General features: G+C 37.5%; 1 protein-coding gene across 2 annotated transcripts in view; it reads left to right on the plus strand.

The window, feature by feature from the left end:
- NLGN1 (neuroligin 1) overlaps window positions 1-13,666 on the plus strand; it is a gene marked incomplete at its 3' end in the record, with an annotated part of 2,013,512 nt that overhangs the window by 19,679 nt on the left and 1,980,167 nt on the right. The window lies entirely within an intron of this gene.

The raw sequence follows: 13,666 nt of genomic DNA on the forward strand, positions 1-13,666 counted from the left end.
TGAGTTTACTGCAGGAAAAACAGGGAGATATATTTATATTTTTTCTTTTCTATTCTAAGTTTTAACAATATTAATTCACGTGTACTGGTAGCATGCATGGCTTTTCCTGTGGGCATGTAGACATATTTTACATGTGTGCATGCCGCTCTTTTTGTTTATGTGTGTTGGTGTACCTGTTATTTTTTTTTCCTATGCCTATTCATTCTTTCCTCGACAGCACGTAACTTTAGGTAGAAATGGGTTTCTAATTTCCATTTCCTACCGAATGACTTCTGAGAAGATGCATCAACATTTCTCCATTGCATGTGCAGGCTCAACGATTTGGGGATTTTTCGCACTCGGTAAAAAACAGGATTATATCAAGTTAGATAGTGTTGTTGCATGTTACGGCGGTCTGTGATGGAGCGCCATGTTATTTTCTAGTCTTCTATTCATTTTTCAGTAAAAAGAATATCCAAGGAATGTGCCAGAAAACCCGGCAAGAAAATATGTAGAAAAGGAGGTATGTATAAAAGTGGAAATAAAACATGGGGAAAAAGCTTGCAGAGGAAGAACAAGACATTCTCCCTAAGGATGATTTGCTGATGTTGGAAAGTGAACGGTTAGGTGATATGTGGAATTCAATGAAGCCTGTCAGAATAGAAGGATGGTTAAGGAGAGTTCTAGCTGAGTAGCTAACATTTACAAAGCTCATTGTGATGCCTTGTGTTCTGGTGCTGGTAGCATCCACAGGTGCTGGTAGCATGTACAAGAGTTGAATCTCTGCTTTGAGTTGGTGCACTGAGGAAAGGTTACTTAGGCTATTACATTGCCTGCAAGGAACCCGAGCAATGCTTCCTTCCTAGCTGGTCAACTTGTGATCTCTGAACCCTGTTCTGCAGATAGAGATTTCTGTTCCTCATAACATTCATAAATTCAGTCACAGATGTCGTGTTTCGTTTGTTTATTCTTAGCTCCTTCTGAGCACCCTGTGAACTTTCTCATGTAAGGGTACATTTGATATAACTACTGGGCAATTGCTATTATTAGGGGATGTATTTTTCCCCAAGACAGTCTTTTCATTTTCAGCTACTCTTCCAATAGAGAATGAGATTTTGCAGATTTTTATACTAAATATTTACAGTCTTAAAATTACTTTAACATTTTTATATTTATGTTAAACATTTTAAAACATAGGGAAGAACATGATTCAGAAGCTACAATTAAATCAACCTTCAAATCATCCTCTAGCCAGATTGAGCAAATGTAGACACTGACAGCTGCAAGCTTGCATCTGAATGTATCTTGTCCACACTTTTTTTGGTATAACATTCAGTAAATCACTCATAGGAGAGTATGATTTTCTATGGCAATAAATCATCTAAGTGTTATTTTTTACCCTATTCATAACTTTGTAGAATTTCAATCTTCATATGGAAATCATATTAATATTCAAGTGCTATACATTCTATCTCCCTATGTATTTCTAGTTTCCTGGCTGGGTCAAATCAGATTTTATTACAAAACCCTTGTGGGGTGGGGAATGACTACACCATTCTATTTTACTGGGATTACATTCTATGGAAGAAGCTTTATATAACAAAATACTTGACTTCAGATCAGGAGTATTTGCACTGAATTGCGTTTGGTTTGGTTTTGTTCTTGTTCTTATATCTTAGGTAATACTAGTAGAATGGGACTCAACCTTTATTTTATTATGGACTAGAGGCCTGTTGCATGAAAAGATTCATGCAATAGGCCTTCCCTTCCCCTGGCTGCCGGTACGGGTTTTCCTCCGGCACCTGGGACCCAGGCCTTCGCTCCGGCCGGAGCTGCCTTCAAGCCTCACTGCTCTGGCCAGACTTGCCTTCAGTCTTAGCTCCGCCACTTCAAGCTTATGTATGTAAATTAACCGCCATCTTTGTTGGTGGTTAATTTGCATATCTTGCCGGTTAGCCAATGGGAGGCATAGCGAAGGTACAGTCAGTTACCATGTTTGTCTATTATTAGATATGACACCATGGTTTGGGTTAAAATTGTAGTATACTTAAGAAGGTGGATGTGAGGGCAACAAAGAAGGGTGTTTTAAAACAACTGAGACAAAGTCTCTTGTTTTTCTCAAATGATAAACACTGCAGTAATTTACATCTCTTCAACTAATGTACAATACTGCAGTAGTTATTATTATGCTGCTTATTAAGTATGTGTAATTAGCTAAGTGACTTTCACCTCTTATCACAAAGATGTTGATTCACAAAGTCATAAATAAAGATGTTATTGAAGAATGCATAAATAGAGCATAATACATAAAATATCAACAATAAAAAATGATAAGGGGTACCAAAAGATAAGCTAGTAAATGAGAAAGTGACCTTTCTTCTCGTACAATTTCAGGGGAGAATGGATTCATTAGAAAATTCTTTTTTATTGTTCTTTGGATTGTTCATTCTATCTACTTTATGAGAGAGTTGGCAAGGAGTTTGTGCTAATTACTTTGGCAAATTTTAAACTAATTTATTACTAGCCTCAGGGTAAACATCTATAGATCCCTAGTTTAGTCTGTGTGGTTTGTAGTCCACATCTATTGTGTTTCTGTAGAAAGCATTCTAAAAATTATTTTACTTTGGTATTTATTATATCCTATTAATATTAAATAAATTCTGCTCATAGCTGTCTGCATGCCATATCAACATCTAAATAAAAATAGTTTAATTTTATTTTCTATAAAGTCTTTTTAAAGTAAAAAAAACTAAAGTTTAGGGATTTGACTTTTAAGCAGGGGAGTAGAAATTTTCCCCAAACTTTTAACTCTCTTTTCTTCTCTGTCATGAAGTGTGTATATTCTGCTCATTTCAAGAAATTATATTATCCTGGTTCAAGAAAATATTATACATTTTGTCTTCATACATATACTTATACATATTACATATGGATTATGTAGTTCTTCCACAAAAGTCTAGGAGTTTATACATGATGGTTTAGATACTATAGGAATAGCTATAGTGCATTTTATCTAGGTGCTAATGAAATTCTGGCTGTATTATTTTTTAATTGTATATGGTCACCTGCAGAGGCAGATGGAACCCACCCCTGTGCCAAGTGCACCACAATCTGTGCATACTGTATTCATTAAAAACTATTTCTTAATTGCCTATTAAAAGTCATGTGCTATTTAAGGGAGTTAGTAATGAATGAAACAAAGATACGCCTTCCCATAGAACTTACATTCAACTATGTTTACAAAGGACAAAGCATTTTTTTTGCACTGTAGTCTATACAAAAGGAAGAAAATCTTTCTTCTCCAAGAGATGCCTTGCCATGGTTTTTAATTAGAGCTTTTATAATATTTTTCTGTGCAATTGAAGAAAAACATATTTTTACCAATAGGCTGACTTTGGTTTAAGACAAACCCCAGTTGCATTTTTTAATCTATCTTTTTATATTTCCCATGATAGTTTTAGCCATATGTTAATTACTCTCTAGATATTTTTTCAGAGTTTTATTTTTGTAAAATTGAAAGAAAAGATGAGGCCTACAATGAGATGACTGTCAACCCTTGGCTAGATAGGCTGATAACATGTGATAGAAACTGAAATTTAAATATGGAGGACGGAAATAATTTATTACAAAAACTATTAGAAAGTTGATTTCTATTCTTATTATACAAATAAGAAAGTAGGTTATGAGTTATGTGTTTTGACCCAGTTTCTACTGCTAGTAAGTATAGAACCCTATTTGGCACTAGTTTTTGCTTATATTAGATGTACTTCCATAATGTTAAATTTCTTCCAGTAGATAATTCCTTTAGCAGAGATTTGTATCTCTTCACCCTTCTACTCTTCCATTTTTCCTTCTTTGTTTGCATATTTACATATATTGTGAATTCTTTTTATTCTATGAGTTGACTCTAGGACAGTTTTAATTCTCACCTCAATTACATTGGATTAACCAATGTTAGCAACTGTTTTCCAGTACTCTGTTTAGTGAACACTTTTAAATACTAGGCATATTTTTTTTTTTTTTTTTTACTGTCCAGACCAAGATCCCAACATAGTCTCCTGGCTGCTTTAATTTATGCTTCATTTTGTTACTCTAGTTTGCTCTCTTGTGAGAGTTGCCAACAGACCATACAAGGGTAAAATAATCAGCAGTAAACATGATAAGGAGGAACAAGAGACCCAGAGAATCCACAGACAAATTGATTGGCTCATGGATACCCTAGAGCGGTGTATCTTTGAATTTCTCCAAACTTTATTATTTTCATAGTTTATTAAAAAAAGATTTTTATTGATTGCAGAGAAGAAAGGAGAGAGAGAGAGATAGAAGCATCAATGATGAGAGAGAACCATTGGTTGGCTGCCTCCTGCAAGCCCCACATGGGGGATTGAGTTTACAACCCGGGCATGTGCCCTGACCCTTGACCTCCTGGTTCATAGGTCTCCTGGTTCATAGGTCGATGCTCAAGCACTGAGCCACACAGGCTGGGCTTCATAATTCTTTTGAAATGAATACAGAATAATTTTTATTTCTGCAGTGGCAAGAAATTATTTTTTGTTTTTAATTTCCCCCAATTTTTATTGTACAGAAAATAAGAATCTCGATAGATGGCTCTTGTATGATTCTTAACTCATTGAGCATTTTATTCCTGATTTTCATAAGTATTTTACTTTTATATGCTATGTTTAGTAGTCTTTACCTGAGATAATCTTGAATTCATTCAAAAGCCTTTCCACAGATTTAGGGGTTTTTGGTTGTTTGTTGAACAAAGACTGATTTTCCCACAATTAAATATGTATAACAATGACCCCTATCTTTGTCAATGTGTCTAGGATTTTAAAAGGAGATTATATTCCAGAATGTTCTTCCTTCTTGCTTACTTACTTAAATTAATTTATTTATTCATTTAATAAACATTTATTAAGTTCTTTCTCTGTGCCAATTAGATGGCTGTGCTAGATCCCAGAGATACATCACAGAAACAAACAAATGAAAAACAAAACAAAATATATCTGTCTTTCTAGAGCTTACATCTGTGTGTAGAGACAAATGTAGACAATAAACAACTAAATTTAAAAGTGTAAGAATATAAAAAACAAACAAACTATGGATGTTCAAGAGTACTGGTGTGGAGGGCAAAGGTCATTTTAAATACAATAATCAGTATAGTCCTCACTAGGAAGGGGATGAAGTGGGTATGTGGGGAAAAAGCTAGTGCAAAGGCATTAAGATGAGCATCTGTCGTATGTATTTAAGGAACATCTAGTAGTATAGCATATCTGGAAAAAGAGAAGTAATAAGATTAAAATGATCTGACTTTATATTAAAGAGATAATTCTGACTGATGTATTAAAAGTAGATTGAACAGATTTGCCTAAAACTGATTTGCCATCAATTATGATAGAATAAATAGATGGTAGAATGGTTTAGGGGGAGACACAGTAGAGAGATGATGTTTCATTTTGTATATGTTAAAATTCAGGTAACTCTTAGATATCCAACTGTAGACATCAAAGAACCAGTTAGAAGTTCAGGAGTGAGTTCTAGGTTGAGATATCAATTTTGGAGTCCCTGTGATATAGAAGGTAAAGATTTAAAGTCATGAGGCTAAGTGAGAATAAAAGGAATTCAATGAAAATAGAGAAAAAGACACCAAAGACTGAATTATGAGACATTCCAACAGGAAGAGGTCTAGGAGCAGAAAAGAAAAGGCAATGGTGACTCACAAAGTATTTTACATTGAGATGGGAGGCAAACCAATATTTTGTTGTTGTTGTTGTCCTAGAAGCTAGGTAAAGAAAATGCATCAAAATAAACAGAGTGATCAATTCTGACAAATTAACTTTTGTGGGGTGCTATGGATCAGACACACTGGGGTGGGTCTAAGAAAGAATGGGAGAAGATTTAGAGTTGCTGAGCATAAATATAATGATTTTAAGGAGTTTTGATATAAAAAGGAGCAGAAAAAAATGTGTACACAAGAACAATAGAGATTGTTTTTGTTGATAGAGTTCAAGCCAGAAGAAATAAATAAATGTTTGTATATAGTAGGAAGGGAGCAATTAAAAATACAGGAGAAAGATGGTAGACTGTAGAATAATATCCTCAAATATAGATGGGATGTGGTAAACAATTGGAAGTTTGGGATTAAACCCTAACCCTAACCCAAGAGCATAGGTAGATAATTTAAATTAACACATAGTTAGGCAGAGTCCATAGGTAGAAATGCTAGTGGGGTTCTATTCTCTTCTGTTGCTTCTATTTTATTTGCTTGATGTGTAATATTAAGGGACATGGAGATAGAATTAGAACTGGTGAGCTCTTAATGCATTCTAGGCCTTATTAGTTTATTTACTATCACAATTATCCTGTGGCATTCTTATTCCCACTTGACAAATGCAGAAATAGAGGACTAAAGAAGTTAAGTATCTTGTCCAAAGATACATAATTTGTTGATGACCAATTACATTTTCTTTGGGGAGATTATTTTAGAACAGAGGGGACAAAATAAAATAACAAAATGGCAATTGTGTATATGGGATTCTGATTACATAGAAAATGGTGGCCCATTTGCTAATAGAAAAATCACATCTGGCTTATTTGGGGTTTGAAGATAAATGGGAAACCAGATAAACCAGAGATTTTGCTTCTTATCTGTATTAGTAGCCCTGGTCACATGTGGTTAAGTCATCTAAAAGCTAAACAGTTTTAGTTGTAATTCTTAAATGAAATAGAGCTAAAAGGCTGTAAGTTTTGAAAGAACAACATCAGTCATTCCATTGTTTACTGACAGGCAGAGGGAGTCTCCTGAAGCAAATGATTAAAAGGCCATTGTAGTTGTCCAGCTCAATTTTTCCAGAGAATAAATACTTTTAGAAACTTATAGAAATTGGGGTTAAAGTTGAAAACATTTAAGACATAAGCCATCAGCAAAAAGAGTTATGCCACAAAATAAATCCTTTGTAGAAATGACTTTCCTTCTATCCAGTGTAATGACACATTTTTTTAATGTATTGTTTTCACATATAGAACATACTATTAGCTTAATCATTATGGTTCAGTTTTTGGTCTAATTCACTTCTATATTACTTACCATTACAGATTTTGTTGATAATCGTTTGTCCTTTAATATTTCCCCTATAAATACTCTTTTTCTTCCTCCCTCCATCATGGTACATGCTAAAGTAGTTTAGGAAATGACCACTCTAATATGGGAGGAGGTTTGGGGGCTGGGTGCAAAAGGTGAGGGGATTAAGAAGTACAGATTAGCAGTTAAAAATAGTCACAGGCCGAAACCGGTTTGGCTCAGTGGATAGAGCATCGGCTTTCGGACTGAAGGGTCCCAGGTTCGATTCCGGTCAAGGGCATGTACCTGGGTTGCGGGCACATCCCCAGTAGGAGATGTGCAGGAGGCAGCTGATCGATGTTTCTCTCTCATCGATGTTCCTGACTCTCTATCTCTCTCCCTTCCTCTCTGTGAAGAATCAATAAAATATATATATAAAAAAATAGTCACAGGATGTAAAGTACAGCATAGGGAATACAGTCAATAATATTGTAATAACTATGTACAGTGCCAGATGGGTACTAAACATCAGGGAGACCACCTTGTAAGTTACAAAAATGTCTAACCACTATGCTGTACACCTAAAACTAATAGAATTTGAATGTCAACTGTAACTAAAAATCACCCAGGATTGATAATCTTAAACTCTGGACTAGATGTGGAAGCATAATTTTTAATCATAAATCTTTACATAGCTCTATATCAGTAGACAGAGAACTTTAGAAAATGCTTCCTATATTGTTTTCCTACAGCTGCTGTAATGAATTGACACAAACTGTGTGGCTTAACAAGGGAGAGATTTATTCTCTCATAGTTCTGGGGTGGAGATGTCCAAAATCAAGGAGTTGGCAGGGTTGGTTCTTTCTGGAAACTCTGAAGGAGGAGAATGTCCCTGCTTCTCTCCAGCTTCTGGTGGTTGCCAACTGTCCTTGGCTGCCCTTGCCTTGTAGTGACACTGCTTCAGTCTCTACCTCTGTTGTCATAGGGCTTTCTTCCCTGTGTGTCTCCCTGTGTCTCCGGGTCTTCACATGACTTTCTTATAAGGTCACCAGTCATAGGATTTATAGCCCACCCTAATCCAGGATGACGTCAACTTAATTACATTTGCAAAGCCCCTATTTCTAAATAAGGTCATTGTATTATATTGCTAGGGATGCTCTGGCAAGGTACCAGGAACTACAGGGCTTAAACAGCAGAAAATTTTTGTCTCATAGTTTTGGTGGCTTGGAAGTGTGAGATCAAAGTGTCAGCAGGGCTGGTGCCTTCCGAGGGCTGCGTGGAAGAATCTGTGCTAGCTCTCTCTCATTGGCTATCTTCTCCCTGTGGCTCTTCACATGGCATTCTCCCTGTGCTGTGTTCAAATCACCCCTTTTTATAAGGACACCAATCATATTGGATTAGGTCCACTCTAATGACTTCGTTTAACTAATTATATCTACAAAGTCTCAAATTCTAAATAAGGGCACATTCTGAGGTACTCAGGATTAGGAAGTAAATATATCACTTGGGATTAACACAATTTAGTCAAATTCGGAGGTTCTAGTTGGACATGAATTATTGAGGGACACCATGCACACTTCCACTTTTTGCAATAACTTACCCAAGAACAGGTGGCTGCTAGTTAGGAGTGCTGGGGCTTCTTTCCAAATCAAAAGTAATATTTCATGTTATATTCAGTCCCCCCCCCCCAACAGATATAGATTCTCCCTGCTGTCTTGAGAAGTTTCTTTATTTTTAAATATTTTTTCTGTGAAGATAGAGTACTATGCATTAGTCTAGCCACTTTGAAATATCCAAGTGTTTAACTCTGTGTAGACAAAATGATTTACATTTTTTTTAATCTTTCCCTGAATTTCAAGTGTTTTATCCAGCTGGTTACTTCCTTGAAAAGATAGTTTTAGTTAAAATTAAGGTCCTACCAGTTTAAAACTGTAGTAGAATTGATTTTCAATTTTGTTTCATTCATCATATTTAGGCAATTAGATGAAGTTCTTTTTAAAATAATTTTTAACTTAAGACCCATTTTTTTGTTTACTGTAATCCCATTCATGTAGTATCTAGGTAATGATAGCATTTAGAGAAATTTAATTATAGCCCATGATTTTCATTAAAGCATGCAAAGTGTTGCAAAATTCAGCTTTAAACAATGCCAAAAGGAAATCATAATAAAAGAAGCTGGGGTCATTGTAACCATAATGATCATTTTCAAAAGTAGGAAATATGATTAATCAACGGTGGTCTTAATTTTCTGCTCCTCCTTTTAGGTGTGAAGGAAGAGTCTCCATTCTTCCCTCCATCCCTTTCCTTTGAGGAAATACCTTTGAAGCAGTTATTCCAAAAATAAATGACATATTACCTTCCTAGTCTTAGGAGGTTTACACAAGAACTCCTTAGCTCTAACCTCTTCCTCTCACAAAAGAGTTCTTGTTCTGTCTCCTCAAAAAGCTTGGGCTCCTCTTCAAGAAAATTCTTTCAAAGTTCCTCACAGTGGAAGGGGATAGAAGGATAAGTGTACAGAACAGATATGACAGGAGGACAAATGTGACCCTGCCAAGTAGATAAGATGCATTTGTAAATATAGCTGCTCCCAGAAAATTCTACCAAGGGTAAAGTTATTAAGAACGTATACTCCCCTTCTGATTTGGATTCCTAGGCGTCTTAGGAATATATACGTCCTTATGAAGGGGTCTTTGGAAAGAGGAATGCCCATAGCTAGGGCTAAACCTTCATTCCTGCTACGTTCCCACTCCCCATCTTCCTCAGCTCGCCACCTTCCAGACAGTGAGCAGGTGGCCTCAGCTTGCAGCTCTGAGCTTCACCAAAAAGATGTAATATGTCCTTTTGGCACAGGAATACACAGCCAGACAGATCCTGACATTTCTGCACCAGGCAGTCGAGTAGCCAGCTGGTGCTCTTCTTGACCTACCCCACTTCCCACCATCACACACCTCCATGCTCCCACAAACCTGGTCCACCAGGGTAGCTGGGCTTGCCTTTCATATATATATATATATATATATATATATATATATATATATATATATATATATTCTTTACAGAGAGGAAGGGAGAGGGATAGAGAGTTAGAAACACTGATGAGAGAAACATCGTTCAACTGCCTCCTGCACACACTGGGTATGTGCCTGCAACCAAGGTACATGCCCTTGACTGGAATCGAACCTGAGACCCCTGAGTCCGCAGGCCGACGCTCTATCCACTGGGCCAAACCGGTTAGGGCTGGGCTTGCATTTCTTACACATATAAAGCGAACACCTGCAAAGGTCTGTTTGCAAGAAAAGAAACAATAGGGGGGCAAGGAGATTCTGTTATTTTAAAAAACGTTGGAAGTCATTTAGTTAGGGGGTTAACCGCATTCTAATGAAAACAAATTTCTATAAATCTGGATTCTGAAGAGAAAATTTTTCTATGATGACCATTTAAAATATTTTGTATTCCAACTCACTCTGAAAGGCCAAGAATGATATTTTTTATTTTATGAATAAAAATTTACACAGTTTAACAAAGGACATTTTGAGGAAGAAAAAAACCAACAAACCACAGACAACCCTATAAATCCTTATAGTAGTAGAATATTTACTGGGGCCTCAGATTGTCATTAATGGAATCTTTTTTTTTTTACTTTTAATTTATTTATTGATTAAGGTATTACATAGGTGTCCTTAACCCCCTATTACCCCCCCCCACTCATGCCCTCACCCCCCTGTTGTCTGTGTCCATTGGTTAGGCTTATATGCATGCATACAAGTCCTTTGGTTGATCTCTCCCCTTTACCCCCACCCTCCCCTACCTTCCCTCTGAGGTTTGACTCTCTGATAGATGATTCTCTGTCTCTGGATCTGTTTTTGTTCATCAGTTTATGTTGTTTATTATATTCCATAAATGAGTGAGATTATTTGATATTTATCTTTCTCTGACTGGCTTATTTCGCTTAGTATAATGCTCTCCAGTTCCATCCATGCTGTTGCAAATGGTAAGAATTCCTTCTTTTTTACCACAGCGTAGTATTCCACTGTGTAGATGTATCACAGTTTCTTAATCCACACATCTACTGATGGGCACTTAGGCTGTTTCCAAATCTTAGCTATGGTGAATAGTGCTGCTATGAACATAGGGGTACATATATCCTTTCTGATTGGTGTTTCTAGTTTCTTGGGTTATATTCCTAGAAGTGGGATCACTGGGTCAAATAATGGATCTTTGAACATCACAATAATGTTTCCCTCCCTCCCTCCCTCCCTCCCTCCCTCCCTTCCTTCCTCCCTTCCTCCCTTCCTATTGTGTGTGTGTGTGTGTGTGTGTGTGTGTGTGTGTGTGTGAGAGAGAGAGAGAGACTTTGCTCTGCTTGTGTTCTGTTGATGTTGCTTTGCTCTGTTTTATGTTCTGTGTGCAAAAGCACAGCCTCAGATTTCCCACATGGCTGTTCCTTCTCTCTCAGCTGGGGTCTGCTGTGGACAAAGTACCCACATCCAGCACCAAAGACGTTCAGTTGGACAGGTATATTCTTTGCCCTCACGGAGCTTACATTGCAATGATATCCTGCTCGTAACACGAAACAGGACATTTTTATTGGTGGCCATGTCAATATTACCAAGTAAATGTAAGCCTGGTTTGTATTAAACTTTCAAAACAAAATGAAGGAATGGCTGTTTCTATGGGGAAGATAAGTAATGATGCTGATATTTGGCACTGAGTTCCCTATAATAAAACATTTAATTAAATCTTTCAGTGTGTATGGAGCACAAAATATGCTCATCAGAATAAAACATATCAGGCATAACCAAAACTGTAATTAGATCAGCCCTGTTGCCTGGGCCCACCTTAGTTGCTCTAACAGGAAGCACTGGTTTAAAACTTTTTATCCATCTGCTTAAAAAACAAAAACAAACCAAAAAACAGCCTATGCTGACGATCTCTGTAAAGCTTGGGAACGCTTTAGTCACTGATACAGCAGCTGCTGAATTACTGGGCTACACAGGCTGTCTCTTCTAGAGGTAAATGAAGAGCTACCATCGGGGTTCTTCCCACGCTTTTGTTGAGTGTCTACTCTGTGCAGCGCCCTGTGTTTGGCCCCAGAGACACGGAGATAAAAAGGGATTAACGAGCTCCCCTTCAAGTGCTCACTATCTCTGGGGGTGGCAGCTACAGAAAGCGAAAATAATAAGGCAGTAAGCGCCCCGAGGAAGGGAAGCAAAGGGGCATTATGGGAACACGTCAGGAGAGGTGTCTATGGCGCAGAGATGCTTTGCTACAGAAAGCTGCCCCTGATGGAGCACTCAGGAATGAATGTAGAAGTCCCTTGCTAGTGTGGTCTGTGGGACCATTTGACTGAGCATCTTCAGACTGAAATCTTTCTGAGTGCTTCTTTTAAAAGCTTGTTTGCTTATTTGTGTGTGTGTGTGGGTAGGTATGTATGTGTAGCTGTGTGTCTCCTTCTCCGTTGCCTGGATACCAGCGGTCTCCTCTTACTGCTCTCACTTTACCAGACTTTGGAGACACTACCTATCACTTCTGAGGTGCTCAAGCCGATCTCTCCTGGGTGGGAAAAGGGAGCAACCACGCCTGAAACAAAATACAAAGAAACAAACTTGTTCCTTAAATACAAACAAACAGGCTTGCTATGAGCATCTTCACTAGGAGTAGTCCATAGCAATTTAAATATGTAGACTTTGTTCAAACACAGTTATTCCATTTTATTTACTAAATAACCGAGGCTTTTGAAGAAGTAATTTCCAGAGAAGTGAGGTGTTTAAATGTGAAGCTGTTGGAGCCAACCCTCTCCTCCTGGGGTGGCCACTCAGGGAAATGTGCAGGCAGCGCTGAACCCCGAACTCGGACTTTGCAAGCATCATCCTACCACTTCCGTGCACACTTTCCCCATATCCTTCTCTGTTTTCTCACCTTAATTTAGAACCTCCATAATTTCTTGCCTGAACCACTACAATAGCCTCATAAGAGGTCTTCCTATTTCTGCTCCTGCAATGCATTCTATACATAGCATCCAGGGTGATCTTTAAAGTCTGAAATCAGATTATATCACTTCTTTTTAATCCCCTTAGGAATTTCCTTTTGCTTTTAGAATAAAAGTAGGACTCCAGACCATAGACTCCAGATCCCAGAGAATGACTCCTGCCCACTTCTGAAATCTCCTTCCACAAAATGCCTTCCCTTGCTCTCAATGTTCTAGTCTTGCTGATCTCCTTTTGGTATCGGAATAGCCAGTATCTGTCCTACCTCAGGACCTTTGCACTTGCTGTTCCTTCTACCTTGAATGTACAGAGTCTACCTCTTTTCCTAAATCGTATAATTCCAGTCTTGACAACATGCCACCTTGTTGAAGCAGCCTTTGCTGAGCTGTCTGTGAAGCTAACCTCCCCTCACTGTCTTCCTCCAGTTATTCTTTGATGTCCCCTTGGTTATTTCCTGTGCTGTGCTTTAATCTTTATATGAAGTGATCTTGTTCATTTATGTGCTTACATATTTATTCTCTGGCTGCCCCAGAAGAACATTTCTCCTCTTCACTGCTATACCCACAGTACTCACAGGGACTTAATACATATTCATTGAAAACATAAACATCCTTAAGAAACAATGCACTTTGTTGGA

The sequence above is a fragment of the Myotis nattereri genome, assembly GCF_964212035.1.
Source record: "Myotis nattereri genome assembly, chromosome: 3".
Classification (NCBI taxonomy): domain Eukaryota; kingdom Metazoa; phylum Chordata; class Mammalia; order Chiroptera; family Vespertilionidae; genus Myotis; species Myotis nattereri.